This window comes from Falco peregrinus, chromosome 7 (genome assembly GCF_023634155.1).
Source record: "Falco peregrinus isolate bFalPer1 chromosome 7, bFalPer1.pri, whole genome shotgun sequence".
Classification (NCBI taxonomy): domain Eukaryota; kingdom Metazoa; phylum Chordata; class Aves; order Falconiformes; family Falconidae; genus Falco; species Falco peregrinus.
Window position 1 is genome coordinate 37,382,818 of NC_073727.1, and position 15,029 is coordinate 37,397,846.

The 15,029-nt window shown below is 43.5% G+C and overlaps 1 protein-coding gene across 9 annotated transcripts in view; it reads left to right on the top strand.

Moving 5' to 3' along the window:
• Positions 1-12,144: 12,144 nt before the first annotated feature.
• The window catches only part of EYA4 (EYA transcriptional coactivator and phosphatase 4), a 158,009-nt gene continuing 155,124 nt past the window's right edge, over positions 12,145-15,029 (top strand). For 3 of the 9 annotated variants that reach the window (XM_055811193.1, XM_027795993.2, XM_013304657.3), the window contains exon 1: positions 13,671-14,485. The gene's annotated coding sequence lies outside the window, so the exon portion shown is untranslated. Of the gene's footprint in view, positions 12,583-13,668; positions 14,486-15,029 lie in introns of those variants that run through there. The other 6 variants (XM_027796000.2, XM_055811195.1, XM_055811194.1 and 3 more) reach the window with 5 other exon arrangements.

Genomic DNA, 15,029 nt, shown 5'->3' on the forward strand with positions numbered 1-15,029 from the left:
AATCTTCTAGCAGAAATATTCCTCCTGCAGCCTGGGACCTGGTGAAGGTGGTTGCTGGGGGCAGAAAGTGTAACGCCAGGCCCCATAACAACAACCACTGCAATATGAGATGAAAGTGATCTGATTTCAGGAGAGCTGAACAGCAGGAGGGCACTGCTTATGCAACATTTTTACCAAATTACTTAATGGGTGAAGACACCTAAAACAAGTTCTAGCACAGTCATGCCTTTAATCACATGCATTTGTTGTTGAAACTCAAGCTAATAAAAGGACCACTCTTTCCTACATTGCAGAAGTGTCAGAGAACTTTTAGTATCAAAGCACTTCAAGATCCACAGTATAAGGCATACTATGCATCCAAGTATTATTCTAAATAACCTCACTCCATTATTTTGCCTTGTCAAACAAATCCTTTGTCTTTGGTTTCAACTTTTTTTTCTGAGAAATAATGGCAAAACATGAAGTTAGTAGTGAGTTTATAGGTACAGATGCAATACCAGAGGCTGTTAGTTAAACAGGAGACTTAAGCTAGTATATGTGCTATAGGCTTCCACAGTTCTTTGCTGACTGCAAACTTGTAAATATTTACAGCTGTTTACACTATCAACAGTGAGCAAGTAACTCTTTCAAGTTCTTAGTTGTTTAAAGATGGCATATACTTTTTACATAAAAGGGAAATGGAAGTGAGCAAAATGTTTTTTATTCATATTTAAACAATTCATGGTGACTTTACTATTTGTATTTTTTTAATTCTCTGACTTTAAAATAAGGAAAGAGAAAGAAGAGAAGTACAAGAGTTTATAAAGATCTTTTCCAGTTAGACTTGTCACTGCATGGATGGAAATTAAACAGCTTTTTTTGTGTTGAAGGACCAAATAAAAAGATGTGTTACAGAGATGGAAACAGAAAGCAAACAAAAGGTTGAACAGCCCTAGTAGTAAAATATCTTTGCTGTATTTCACAAAAACAAAGTGAAAACTTTTATGGAGGCTGAAAAAAACCTTGGACTTTTGGTGTTCATAAAATTACAAATTATTGATTCACCACATGAAAAAATTACATTAAACCAATAACCAGGACTGTATACTTTCAAGGTTTTTTTTCCACATTAAAAATTATGTGTTGCTGGCTTTAAAAGGTTTTTTAATGAGATCGTTTAAAGCAACTTTAATGGTAGAAAGATCAGCTTCAATAAGAAGCGTAGAAGATGTACCAAAACATTAAATATTGTACATATAGGAACCAAATATAGCCCTTCTCAGTGCAGTCTAGATTTTAAGAACTAGGATGACTGGGATACAAAATTTATTTTTAATTGGAATCAACATCAGTATTAGAATAACCAAAATAATCTGATACCAGCAATAATGGGGGAGTAGGGACAATGTAACTAAAGACTCCAGCCAAGGTTTTCAGTAGAAGCAGCTATTTAGACAAGCTTTCCAGGAGGGTGGTGAAGTTATTTTGCTGCAATTCCAGAAGTGTGAGTTTAAATTATGCTGAAGACAATCTTCCAGTTAACCAAGCCAGACAGGTACTTTGTCAATCGGGTTGAGGAGCCAATTCTGACCAGCTCCTGGAGTCTCTTGTACACTATTGACTATGCAAGCTGCTTTGACCATTTGAGCTTCTTGGGCAAATTGGAAGTGCTTTGAAAAACTAGCAAACAAATAAACCCTAAATGTAAATTAATGCAGGGTATTCATATTTTTACTCCAACTATTTTGTTTAATTCTCTACCCTCTTTCCTCCATCATTCAAACAGAAATACAAGACGAATGGAGCCAAGTGCCTTAAGTTGTATGAGGTGTCTCTTAGATATGGACAGTTTCACATTTTACAAGCTGTGCCATCGATCTCCCCTCTGACTCAAAAAAGGTAGGTACCTCAGAGGAGGTATGTGAGAAGAATACGGAAGAGGCCTTTTATAATTTTTGGTGGGTTTTTTTAGTTATATGCTTTCAGCAGAAATGGAGATCTATTATAGGAGCAATCTACCTCTCTTAACACTGAAGTGTACTGCAGCATGTGACTCAAGCCATGAAGTGGTGCCTGGTTCATCTACGTAAACTACAGTTTTTTTCACCTTGTGATTTGTTAAATCAGTTAATATCTATTTACACAAGCCTACAGTCGCTACTTGTAGCAACAAGGTACAAGACTGTGTTCATCCATTTTGCTTGCTAACATGATGATAGTTTATTTAACAGAGCTGCAGTGCTTATACCACAAATGGTCCTCCTTTTCTTCTACCCTAAGTGCAGTCTCATCCAGTGTATTTACGCGAGTAGTTAATGACAATTGTAACAGCAAGGAAGCCTGGAAGGCCATGACACTTCAAGAGGGAGCACAGAAAAGATAATTTTGCATTTGGGGGTGGGGGGTGGATCCAGCTTATTCTGTAACTCTGAAAACTAGAAAAATAACCTAATAATTTGAGAATGAAAATTCCTACTTATTATACTCTCGTACTTATGGTACAGGGTGTACCACAGGTACCAATATGGTTTGACAGGAGGCATGGGTTCTGTTCCAGCTACTGGTACCAAGGAATTGTTTCACCCTGGGGAATTACTTTAACTAGTTTATGTTTGTCTTCCTACACCCTTAAATTTGAAGCTCTGCAGGAAGGTTCTTTCCTTTTCATTACCCAATGTAACATAACCCAATATAACTGAGCCCCACCCTGGACTGATACGCATTTTGTTTCCCAAAGCTAGAACAAATCTGGAAGTCTCTAGTGTTTTCCCACAGCAGTGTTAATTTGAGTTGTATAAATCTCTGTGGTACATATGAAGCTTTGATATGGAAACTAGGGAGACAGGATCATGTCTAACATCACTTTAGCTGCCTCTGCAGGATCATCCCATTATCCCTGTGGGGACTTTACTTGCCCACCTTTGCTTTTTTTTTTTTTTTTTTTCTTTAAAAACCTTTCCTCAGGACTCATGTAATATGTCACGTTGTTCTAATTGATGGGGGCTGACAGGATTCTTTTCAGAGCTTGTCAGCGCACCTCTTTAATTAGCCAGAAAGACCACTGCTGAGTGACAGCAGTGAATTCTTCCCACAGGTTTCCCAATCCCAGGTAGTACAAGGCAGGTGAGATGGGACCTGAGGGTAGCAATCTGTTCCTGGTTTCCAGAATAACATTGTCAGATGATAAGCACCATGAGGTCATGAAGCCAATATTACAGTTGATGGAAGGTTGTTTTTTTTAATTAGAGACTTCCAACGCTGCAAACTTGCCCTCCTTTTACAGTAATTTTAGTGTAACTATAACCAACATACAGAGTCAAACCCCTAAACCTGTAGATGTTTGAAAGATTTGTTTCATGTATATATCTGTGGTTTTCTTCTTCCCCTCTTCTTGACTTTTGGCATTTGTGTTTTTTCATATATTTACTATTTACAACTTGCCCAAGCACTAGGGCACATACTAGCTTGGAATTCCTCTGGAGGTGGAAGAAGTATCACTGACAACATTCACCACATGCTGCTTCTGTAGTCAGAGGATTCATTTACAGCCTTAGGTACCTGGGTAAGCAAAGCTCTGGTCCTCTGCAAGGTCTGTCAAACTCAGGCTTTGTATAGTTCCTGAAAAGAATCATTCATGCTTTATTACGTTGTTTTCTGTAAAATAGTGCAAGAAATATTTATATACATTATAAGGAATAAACTTTAAATCACTGATGTATGACTAAACGCCAAGGAAATCTCAAAAAAATGTTAAGTATTTTAGTAAAATGCAGCTTCTACACTGTGACAAGACTAATGGAATTATTTTACAACATGAGTAGAAGATACCAGAGTTAAAACTAAAAAAATCTGGAGAAACACAACAGAAAATGAATTGGCAGTTCTCAAGAGACTAAATTAAGACATAAATAACAGTGCCTTAATCTTAAATGAAATTCTACTAAATGTGGAGTATTATTAAGCTATCTATTAATCTTTCTAAACTGACTCAAAATTCTAATTTAACTGTAAATATATATATAATTCAGAGAATTAAAATGAGACAGACAATAAATCTCTCAAGCATTTGCATACAAACTACAGACATAGTATTTGCAATACAATATGATACATACTAAGTCACTTCAAACAGAACATGATCACAAGGGGAAAAAATACAGGCCAAAAATCAATACCTTGTTATTTCAACATTATAAATGTCACTAAACTCAGCTGTTAAGAATGTAATTCCTCCTTCCATGGGCATTTCTTGCAGATAATAGTACAGGCTGCAACTACAGAACCCCAGAAGAATTCAGACCGAGGACCCTTTCCCACTGAACATCTCATTAGAGTCTGTTCTTCAGGCCTGTTTCTCCATCAATAAAATCTGTAAGAATTTTAATTGCCAAGCACTTCCTAGAACTGAGGTTATAGAGATTATTTTTCTTTAATTTTCATCAAAATATGAGTAATATTAGGAGAAAAAAAACCCCACCATATTTCTACCTATACAGGCTGAGAAACTTATTTTGGTGGTTCTTGTTTCTGATGGAGGAAATCTACCTCCTCTACGGGGAACCAACAGTGCACATCCTTCCTGGCTGTCACGTGGCTCTATGTCAGGGCAATATTGCTTTGCTTTTCCAGGTTGTTCCACTTGAGAATAATTGCTGAAACAAACCCTGACTCAAACCTTTCTGATTTTAAGAAAGTACTAATTACTTCAGCAGTACATCCCCATTCTAGAAATCCTGTTTCACATTATGATTCATTTACAGGACAAGTAAGAAGGTTCCTGTATAAAAAAAATCCACCATTATTAACAGGATACATGATGATGAAGACTACTACAAGGATTTTATTATTTGTTTGCAAAGGTTGAGTAAATTGCCTGTAAATTATGCAGTCCTCACAAGCTCTGAGCAGTAAACTGTTACTACGCTTTGCACACTATGTGACTTTAATACCCAACCTGAAGTTCATTTATCAACAACCACTCTTGTGTAAACAAGCCATGGAGAAACCTGACCTGTTTTCACTTGTTATTGATGATCTTTCAAAACTCAGAAATTGCCTCCTCTTCAATTTCCTACCACTGAATTCTTAGGTAATCACCTCATCAATAGTTCTCAACAAAAATAATTGTTTCCAGAGCAAAACTCTCCCCAGACTTTAGGCCCTTTAAATTGGTCCCTCTCTGTGCTTCAAAAGTGTGAATAATAAAAATGTATACATAAAAAAACACTCAGAATGTGTATATGCTTTTATTAAGTCAGAAGTGCAGAAAAGTTTTCCCAGAACAGGATATGGGGCAGGGAAAATGAAACACAGGCTGCCACCTTTTAGGATACGTATATTTTTTTTTCTCCTGACATGAAGTTCAGTCTTCAGTCTCATTTACAGAGCAGTACACGTCATTCAAATGCTAATAAGGTACTCACATTCACAGCCAATCCCAAGTGCAGTCAACTAATGCAAAAGGTGAACAGAACTTTGTCTTTTAATGAGGAGGTATATATGCCACAGGGCCAAGTGTAGAGATTTACATTAACTGCTTTGTTCTCATCTGTGGTCCACATCCCTTGTGTCCCTTTCCTCCACCTCTCTTTTGCACTGTAATAGAAAAGATGCTCTGAAATCAGAGCTGAATTAACCACTTGTAGGTCTCAGAACTTAAAAGCTGTGGCAAAACGTACACTATTTGGGTTTAGTTCTTTAAGAAATTTTGAAGTATTTGTTACTAGGAAAAGAAGAATATAATGGGAGGAGGTGAGGAAGGATAAAGGTTAAAGAGAGCTTGTTTACCTTGATGAACCTCTGCCTCCCATTTTAACCTACTCAGGAGCGCTTTGGGGACTGTTGGCAAAAAAGTCCTTTTCCTATCCCAGAACTTTTGTTGCCCAACTGCAAATTAATGGAGAGAAAGCTGTGCATGTACCATTGCATCAATACTCAATCACATGTAGCAATCCGTCTGATTTGCTCTTCTTCCCCCAAAATGGAACTGAGAAAGCACATAATTTCTACTTGTCTGATTTGGGAAAATCAGTTGACTGCTGCCCAGGTGGTTCTCATAGCTCTTGATGTATCAATAGTGTTCAGTAAGCTGAAAAAAGGCTGTAAAGCCTTAAATAGTTCCACATTAGCATCTTCTTATCTTGCTTATAATTTGGAGATCGTGGTTTCAGAAAGTACATCAAACAATTAGCTTGTTCTCTGCTGAAAGTCTGTTTTATCATAGATGCAGCTAGGTGTAATTACAGTAATAATGTCCACACAAAAGCTACAGATATGTACCAAGGTATGTTCCAGTTAATACTAAAACTGAAGCACTTCTTTCCATTGATTTCAACCAGTGGATGACCATGACAGAGGAAATTATATTAGTAACTTCTTTTGTGTGCTTTACATGGGGCTAACTGGTAAGATCCCTGGGCCAGGGACCGTGTCTGCCTCTGTGTTTATAGAGTGCAATAAGACCTCCAAGCAAACTGTATAAATTATTAATATATGTAATAAGCAATCAAATGTAAATACAATAACTACATTAATAACTAATATTATATTACATAAACAGGCTAGACCCACTGGAAGAATGCAGAAGCCATAAACATTAAGGACTCTTTCAGAGTACATTTATTACTTCACAGCCAGAATGGAAAAAACTTAACTCTTGCTGGATGTCTTAAGATTTCAGTGCATAAAGAATGATTTAATAAGGAGTTTGCCCTCAGGATTAACTCACATCCATGTACAAAACAGATCTCTACAACTGCTGTTTAAATGCCCTTAAAGTAACCTGAACAGTGTTTTCTTAATCGATATTTCTGAGATTCAGGATGAGATCCTCACAGAAACTAAAGAGTCTGGTCAGGAATATCCCAAGACAAGACAACACTGCAATACCTTCTGAAAATGAAGGACAATTGCTCCTAAATGCTATACTTGGCTTTCTGCCTCTTACTATACTTACAGTGCTGCAACTAAACTAGCAGCTTAAATCTATATATACTTTCCGAGCTGTAGTTTACAAGTTCAGAAATGTCTAAAGTCTTTGAATAGAACATTTTAACAGGAGAAAGGAACTTGTACTTTGAAATAAAACAGGTTTTCTGAAAACACTCTTTGACATAATTTTTTGGAATCCCTGCTTTTCATTTTATAGTTTTTCTGTGTTTCCTTCCTCTATTGCATACCACCTGCAAATAAATGAGTGAAATTGCCTGAGCTTCATTTAATCTTTTACTAGTAGGAGAATCAAATTCAATCATGCTTCTGGAAGAAACAAAGTTATTTTTAGTGTAACAGTAATACTGTCATTTGTGGCGTCATTTGGAAGTGACATTTTTACTTCTATAAAAGATGTGAAAAAGTTTGTGGCCAATTATTCTTTACCAAATGCGTGTTATTATATTATAATGCAATACAGCAATGCTACGAAGTTGCAGTGTAGTAAAAAGTTCTTGGCATGAATCTGTATCTGAGTTTATTGCATAACAACCTCAGTCATGCTGACGATGACACTGATGAATGCTTCGCCATTGGTTTTGCTGGAAACCTCAACATGACTGATAACTGACTAATAAACACAAGTGCTCCCTTACACAGACCATTTCTGATCAGTGACAGTAAAATGATTGTATCATGTCTTTCATTTATGCTATCTGTACATGCAGCCAAAACCTATTTTCAATATGCTAGGTTTTACGGAATTTGAGGATGCTTTAAATAGATTTATAGAAATAGCATGGCAGCCATCTCAAAGTTATTCTGTTGAAGAGTGGTTGTAAACGGATATAAACAAGCAGACAAAAGTCTTAAAAGATGGCTGAAATTCCTAGAAGTAATCAGAAAGTGAGGAAACTACATTTAATATGAAACTGATTAAAAATCAAATACAAGGGAATTACACTAAGCAGCAGAACTAATGTTTAATGAAACAGATTAAAATGTTCACATTTTTATAAGTCATCCATGGAATGCTCTTTATTTTATTTGTGATGAAATGAAATCTGAAACAAGGTTCTATGGCCAGAATAAACACGGATGCTGTGGGGCACACCCTCAGCCCTCCCCCAGTGACAGAGGCTCTGGAGGTGAGGTAACACCAGCCATGACATCTCTCCCACCTCCACAAAAACCTGACCCAATGTTGTCTCTGGAACAGCTCTAAGAGTGACTTTCAGGCTGCATCTGCACTAGGAAATGCTCTGGAGGTTGCTCCTCTGCCCTGAGGCCATCTGCCAGAGCAGTTTCCGTAAGGCTGAAACTCTCATTATCAGCTCTCATACTCTCCAGCACAGGATGGCTGGACCAGACAAAGCACCAGGAACAGTCCTTGGCCCATACCACACCCTAAATAACACCAGGGCGTTTTTTAGGAGAAGGCTAACTTGTGAGAGCAAAACCATGCCAAGAAGTAAGCTCACAGATCAGTCTGCTAGCCCTGATCAGTGCAGACACAGTTTTTGTATCCCACAGTGAAAAGGAACACGTGGTTCATCAAAAAAAAAGTGTGGCCCAGCATTTTCTCTGGGTAGGCTCCATGTATTACTTAAATGAAACTTGCTGAAACCTCCATGAAACATGAAGGTCTTGCTGGAAGCAGAGTGGGTCTCTCCCAGGAAGGAAAAAAAGAATCCTGGTATAATTGCAGGACGCAAATTAAAATTACCAAGCACACCTCATTCTGCCTGCACAGCCAGCTGAAAAATGCAGGTTTTCCTTTGCACTTAGCCAGCTGCTTTTCAAGCAAGCTTTAAAGACAAAATTTGCACCGATTTCAGTGGGGCTTTTGCCCGTGTATGGGATGCAGAACAGAGCCCTCTCCTGGTAAGCACTGAAGATAATTGAGGACACCCCTGGCACCGTATTTGGCACTATCCACAGCACATATCTATGCAATGAAGTATTGAACGTAGGCACTCAAAATAAAATATTATAAAAGCTCAGCTATTTGGAGCCACGGAACCTTATGATTGAGGTCAGATTTATTTGGATTAAAAAAATATGGAAATCTAAATAACACTGAAATGATGGTATGCTTGAAAACTGAAACATTTAAAAAAAGTTATATAACATATTTAAAGGCACAGCTGGCATTTCATGATCACAACGACTAGCCAGTTGTAACCTGTTTTTGAACCCACAGCTGAACCCTGCATGTCGAATTACTGAAAAGGGTGGGTCACCTTCTTTTTAAACCTGAAATCTGATAACCAGGGTAAAGGAACCCTCATTCATTCTTTCTTTTTATGACTATAAAGCCATGAAGCACCAATAATAACCTTAGGTATACAGATCAACAGACTTTGCCTAATTAATACACTTTTGGATTTCATACTTGAACCTGTAAATAAGAAACCATATTTTAAAGCCCTGCTTATATTAAAATTTACAACAGGTACCTAAGCTGGATGTGGCATATGGTAGGCACTTCAATAAATCATAATAAAGATACATAGCCAAAATAGTGATTGTCTGTCATTAGATTTGCACAGAACAAGTATTACAACAACAAACCTTTTTTGTCACTGAGATGCCATGTAGAAGTATATTGGTTTAATTTCAAAATTATTTATAAAGGTTCTAAAGCCCATTTTGTTTGTAGTTACATATGCAAACATGATCATCTGGAACCGTACTACTTATGGTTGTAATCTCATTAGATTTCACAAGGTAGATACGGTTGGGTCTATAGTATTTGCATTTGAGATCTCCAAGGAAATTCCATTACCATATGAATTGGTATCTGTGCAGGGCAACATTCTTCAGCTGACTCCGTATTGAACCAGCATAAAGTATATGATCATAAATGTTGTCTTTATATGAAGAGGTAAAACAAAGGATAACAAGTACTTGAGGTCATTAAATACCCTATGGTAGTTTTTACAAGTGTAGGAGTGTCTGGCCTAATACCCATCTAGATAATGACATCCTGCCTACTTACATTCCCCTGTTCCTTTAAATGGATAAGGTATTATTCTTCTATTCTTGTGTAAAAGTGGACCCTACAGCCCTTCCTTGGGCTCTTAGGACTATTTCTAGCATGACCTTCTCCAGGCAGGACTCTATATGGTCACACAGAGTCATTTATATGGCTCAGTATATTATACCAGATTTTGGATTTGCCACCTTCTGAAATCACTTCCACTGAGCTCACTGGAATTTACTTCAATCCAAAGACACCCATTTGACGCAAATCGTCATTTAGTTCCTACCTGTGAAAGTCGCGTTTACAATAAATCACTGTGAAAAAACTACTGTTTGGTCATGAGATCTGTTTCTGTAGGACTTCCTTCGGTACATGTGACCCAGGCCAAATGCTCATTAGACCTTGCCCACTGTCACCAAAACCAATAGCAAAATAGCAATGCTGTTCAATGACAGCAAGGCCAGGCACCTTAATGGGACACTTACCTCGGGTCCGTACCATGTAACAGCAAATCTCCCATGCCTCCTCAATGGCAATGAAACATGTTACACTGAACAAGATCATACATAATCTTTTCAAGTCAGCTGCACCTTACATTTTAAGAGAGGGTGCAACAGATGGTACGACCTTGCTTTAAAATGACACGTCTATTAAAACAACCGATGTTACTAGGGGACTGTTCCCTACAACAGGAATTTGCTTCATTGAGGTAAAGTGGAAGGAAACCAGGCTTCAGAAAACATTCATTATTGTGTTCGTGTACCGATGTTAGACTGCTGCCGCTCACAAAAGTCCTCTCGAAAGGAAGGAGTTGTTAGTACATTCCCCTATGGAAGGAGCCTGTTAGCAAGATGGGTGCCGGCGTTAGTCACGACTGTTACTCTGCAGCAGGGTTGTCAATCGTAATTATTCCTGCAAATCTGAGTTTCCCCCCATGCTGGTTACTCTCTAAACTCTCAGTTTCAAAATGCACTTCGTATTTCTGGCTTGTCCTACACTATGTCAATTGGAAGGCTGGCTTTGGGGGGCTTTTTTAGTTTAAGTGCTTTTCTAGCTGTATTTCTGTAGATCAAAAAAAGCTTTCCAAGTCTGTTCTCTTTCTGAGTGGCGACTCTCCTAAGACAGCAAATACAGGTGTTTTATAGACTTGTTTTCATGAAGATTCAGTCATTTAAAGTTTGAAATTATTTAGGAGAAAGATGACCATTTTAGTACAATTCATTGACTGCATATTATGAAATTCAAAGGTGGACACAGCTTGAGTAAAGTTTTGCTTTAAATAGTATCACTGGATGCAAAGTAAGCAAACAGAAGGTAGGTAGGAAGGAGTTTTCCCCAGTCTGTACTTTTCATCATTTCATGTGACTTGCTGACCTCAAAAGCTTCTGACATTCAGTACTTCTGAAAACCAAGACTGTTCTCTCGCACCTCTCTCCAGCTATAGGGTCTAACTTTTGCCTTCTCCTTTGAATTTTTGACTTGCAGCCTTGGAGAGTGAAGTTAAGTTGATAGAAAGAAGGTGATGGAGCTGGTTGAGCAAGAGCCACCCAATCCACTCAGGAGATAATATGAGGTGAAGGGTAAGAATATGAAACGTGACTCAGAAATGAGGGATTTTCTTTTACTTCCCCACACTGGGCAGCAAACAGGACCAAACACAGCTGCTGAATTTCCAGCAGAAAAGAGTGTTCCGTTTCAAAGCAGGAAAGGATTTGGTCTCCATCCGCACTGACCAGCTTGAGGGGGAGACAAATGCATCCTGCAAAAGGGTACAGCGACAGGTCCTGCCATACGGTGCTTCATCGTAATTGATTACTCATATGCTCCCAGCCATCCCAAAAGGTCAGGAACGGTTTATAGGCTTGGTTTGTTGTATACGAAACAAAAGGGAAAAGTGCAGTAGTGAAGTGTGGGCTCTGCTACTCGTACTCGACGGATCAGCGTGAGTCAGCCAGGGGCTGACGCGCGACCCGTGCCCTTCGGGGCCCTCTCCGTCGCTCCCACCGCTGCTGGCGGCAGCTGCCAGGGAGCCGCGGTGGTGAAGGCGCCAGGCCCCGGCCGCGGGGCCGGGACACCTCGGAGGTGCGTGCGGGGGGCGGCGGGCCGTGCCGCCGCGGTGCCGGGGCCCGGCGGCGGCAGCGCAGGCGTGTTGAGCGGGGCGGCGGGCGGGCAGCGGGGCACCGGGCTCCCGCGCCGAGCATCGGCCGGCACCGGGCGCAGCCCCTCCCGGCACAAGTGCAAAGCGGCGCCCCGGGGCAGCGCTGGCCCCTGCGCCCCTCGCCCCCGCTCCCGGGACGACCTTTCTGGGCGGCAGGGGGTTACCTTTGCTTAGCAAAGCCCCGTCCCTTGCCAGGGAAACTTTCTCCGTGCCTGTGCGTGAGGCGCAACTAGTCGCACTCGCTGAAGTGCGGGGAGTGTTTGGCTTCTCCCGTACCAGCCTCCTCCTCCATCTATCCCCCCCGCCCTGAGGCTCCCCTCCCGTTTTCCTCCGAGTTGCGCTTTATTTGTGTGTGGAGAAAGGAGGGGGGCGACGACAGCGGGGGGGGGACGGGACTTGTGGAGGGGATGTCCTGTTTTTGCCAGAGGAACAGTGCAAAAGGGGAACCTCGTCTCGGAGAAGGTACGAGAATAAATAAATAAGGAGCAGACCTAAAATAAAGGTAGCGGCATATCCCGGCAGCAAGAAGGTGAGTGTCTGAGTCCCCCGTCCCCGAGCCTCCCTCCCATCCCTTCTGCCCGGAGGTGGGGGAAGCCGCTTCCCCGCCGCATGTGCATGTGTCCGCGAGATGGGTGTGTGCGTGCGCTTGTGTTCAGGGTGTATTTAGTATTGTTCTCTTCTTGGTCCGATGACCAAAAAACCAGTTGCTGTAAAACAAACGTGATGGCAAGGAGCAGCGGAGCCGTCCGTCGCGGGGCAGAGACGGTCTTTCGCCCCGGGCCCCACGCGAGTTTAGCTGGAAACCCCCCCTGGTCCCCGGTGCGGACGGGGTGACTTTTTGCCCGGCCAGCGGGACTTTATGGCTCTCTCCAGGTGTACGGTCGCTGCCGTTTTGCCCTCACTCCTCTTCGACTGGCTGTTGCCGTAGCTGCTGGGGTCAGCCCCGAGACAGGCGCAAGCCCTGCCGGCTGCCGTCGCATTGTTCCCCGCTTGCGCCTCCCGCCCACCCCGCAGCGGCGGAAATGGGGGGCCCGGGTGCGCCCCGCGAGCAGCCGGGGGATGCCGGCCCGCCGGGGCGAGGCGGGGGCAGGCCGGGCGGGAGGGCTCTGCCTGCCGGCGGGTTGCCGAGCCGCCCGCCCGCGCTTGTGTGGGCCGGGGCTGGAGCGGGCGCCGAGGCCGGCGGCGGCTGTACCGGACGCTGGGGGAAAACAAGTTTTCTGGCGGTGGGGAGCCCCTCCGGGCGGAGCGGCACGAATACACGCAGGGGTGGTAGCGAACCCCTTCCCGGAACACCCGTTTCTGCCAGCGAGGCAAGGGTTTGGGCAGCGCGGGCCGCCCCGCAGCTCGGCCGGGATCCGCCAGCGCAGGCGGCGGCGGCAGCGGCGGAGGAGGTCGGTTCCCCGCCCGCCCTCGGGCCCCGCTATGCCCCAGCCGGCGGCAGCGCCCGAGGTCCCCCGGGCTGCCTTCCCCGGGGCGGAGCGCCGCGGGCGGCGGCGTTTGCGGTGCCGGCGGACGGGGCAGGCTGCCTGCCGGCCGGCAGCCACCGGGGCTGGTGCAGCCGCTTTCCCGGCGGTCGAGAGGAGCGGGGATAGAGCTACCCGTTGTTTTTGTTCCTCGCCGTTTCCTCTCCCGGAGGGATCCCTCCTGCCCTTCCCCTCCCCCGCCCCGGCTTGTTTTTCTTGCGGTTTAAAGACAAAACGGTGCGTTTTCGGGTTGTCCCACCTCGCCCCCGCCCCCGCCGCGGGTCCCCGCTGCCGCCGGCGGACCGAGGCACGGGAAAGCCCCGGCGCGGGGGTCCCGGCGGCGGTGCGGGGTCTTCTGTTTTGGTTTGAAAGCGTTTCCACGTGGGGCAGCCTGTGAGTGAGTGTGTGTGTGTGTGTGTGTGTGTGTGTGTGCGCGCGTACTTGATCCGTGAGGCGGTAACAGGATTCTCCGTGTTCAAACCCAGTGGGCTGCTGGCCATTAATTTGCCTCTCCGGCTGTCATTACAGACGCTTCCAAAATCAGATAGCGGCGCAGAACCGCCGGCCGGGTTTCACTGGGCTCCGGCAGCGGCGGTGCCCGAGCCGCGGGGGCCCCGCGCCGTGCCCGAGCGGCGGGGGGTGCCCCGGGGCCGCCGCCCGGCACCCACCGGCGGGGCAGCCGCGAGCAGCGGGAGCGGGATCCCGGGGCAGCGCCGCTGCCAATCGCGAGTTGGCATCTAAAGTTTCATTTACATTTATGAAAATGCCGCTAAGAGCCAAGTAGGTACGGCGCTGCCTTCCCGTTATCCCGCGGGCAGGATTTAAAGCGGAGCCCACGGAGGGACACGGTTATCTCGCTAGTGGCGGTGTGAAGTAGCTGGTATTTCCAAAAATTCCGGGAGGCACGCCGTACCAGACAAGGGAGCGCCTTGGCCGATGCGGGTTTAAGCATGAAGTCATGCTGGAACAGTAAGAAACCAGTATTTTCGCTTTTCTGACTTCGGTTTTACGTGCTTCACTTGCTGAGACTAGAAAGCGGATCTAAGATTAAACTAACCGACAGTGCAGAGTTAGAGCAAAGTGTACAAAACAAGCTTTTTTTCTGTATGGTAAATATTTTTTTTTCCTTCGGTCTGACCTCAGTGGTTATTTGAAGAGTGTGTTTTGCATTACGGCTCAGGTTGTATCATTGTTTCATTTCCTTGACGCTCAAAAGAGAAGTGCCTATAATTACTGTGGGTTTGACTTTTTCTCCTAGTACTTCTGAAAATGCTGCCGAATAACAAATGTTTGCATACCTACAATGGGTATCATACTGCGAGTAAAGTGGAAGTGCAGATTGACATTTCTCTCTCTTCCCTGTGATTCTTCCTGTATGTTTGACATCTAACCTTAGCTGCATTACGTCTGAAACAGCTCTTCTTGCTCGCTTTTGAAAATTCTGGCATTGATGTTACCAAACGTTCTTCGATCAAAATTAATAAAAAATAAAGAGGACTATATTGACTAATGC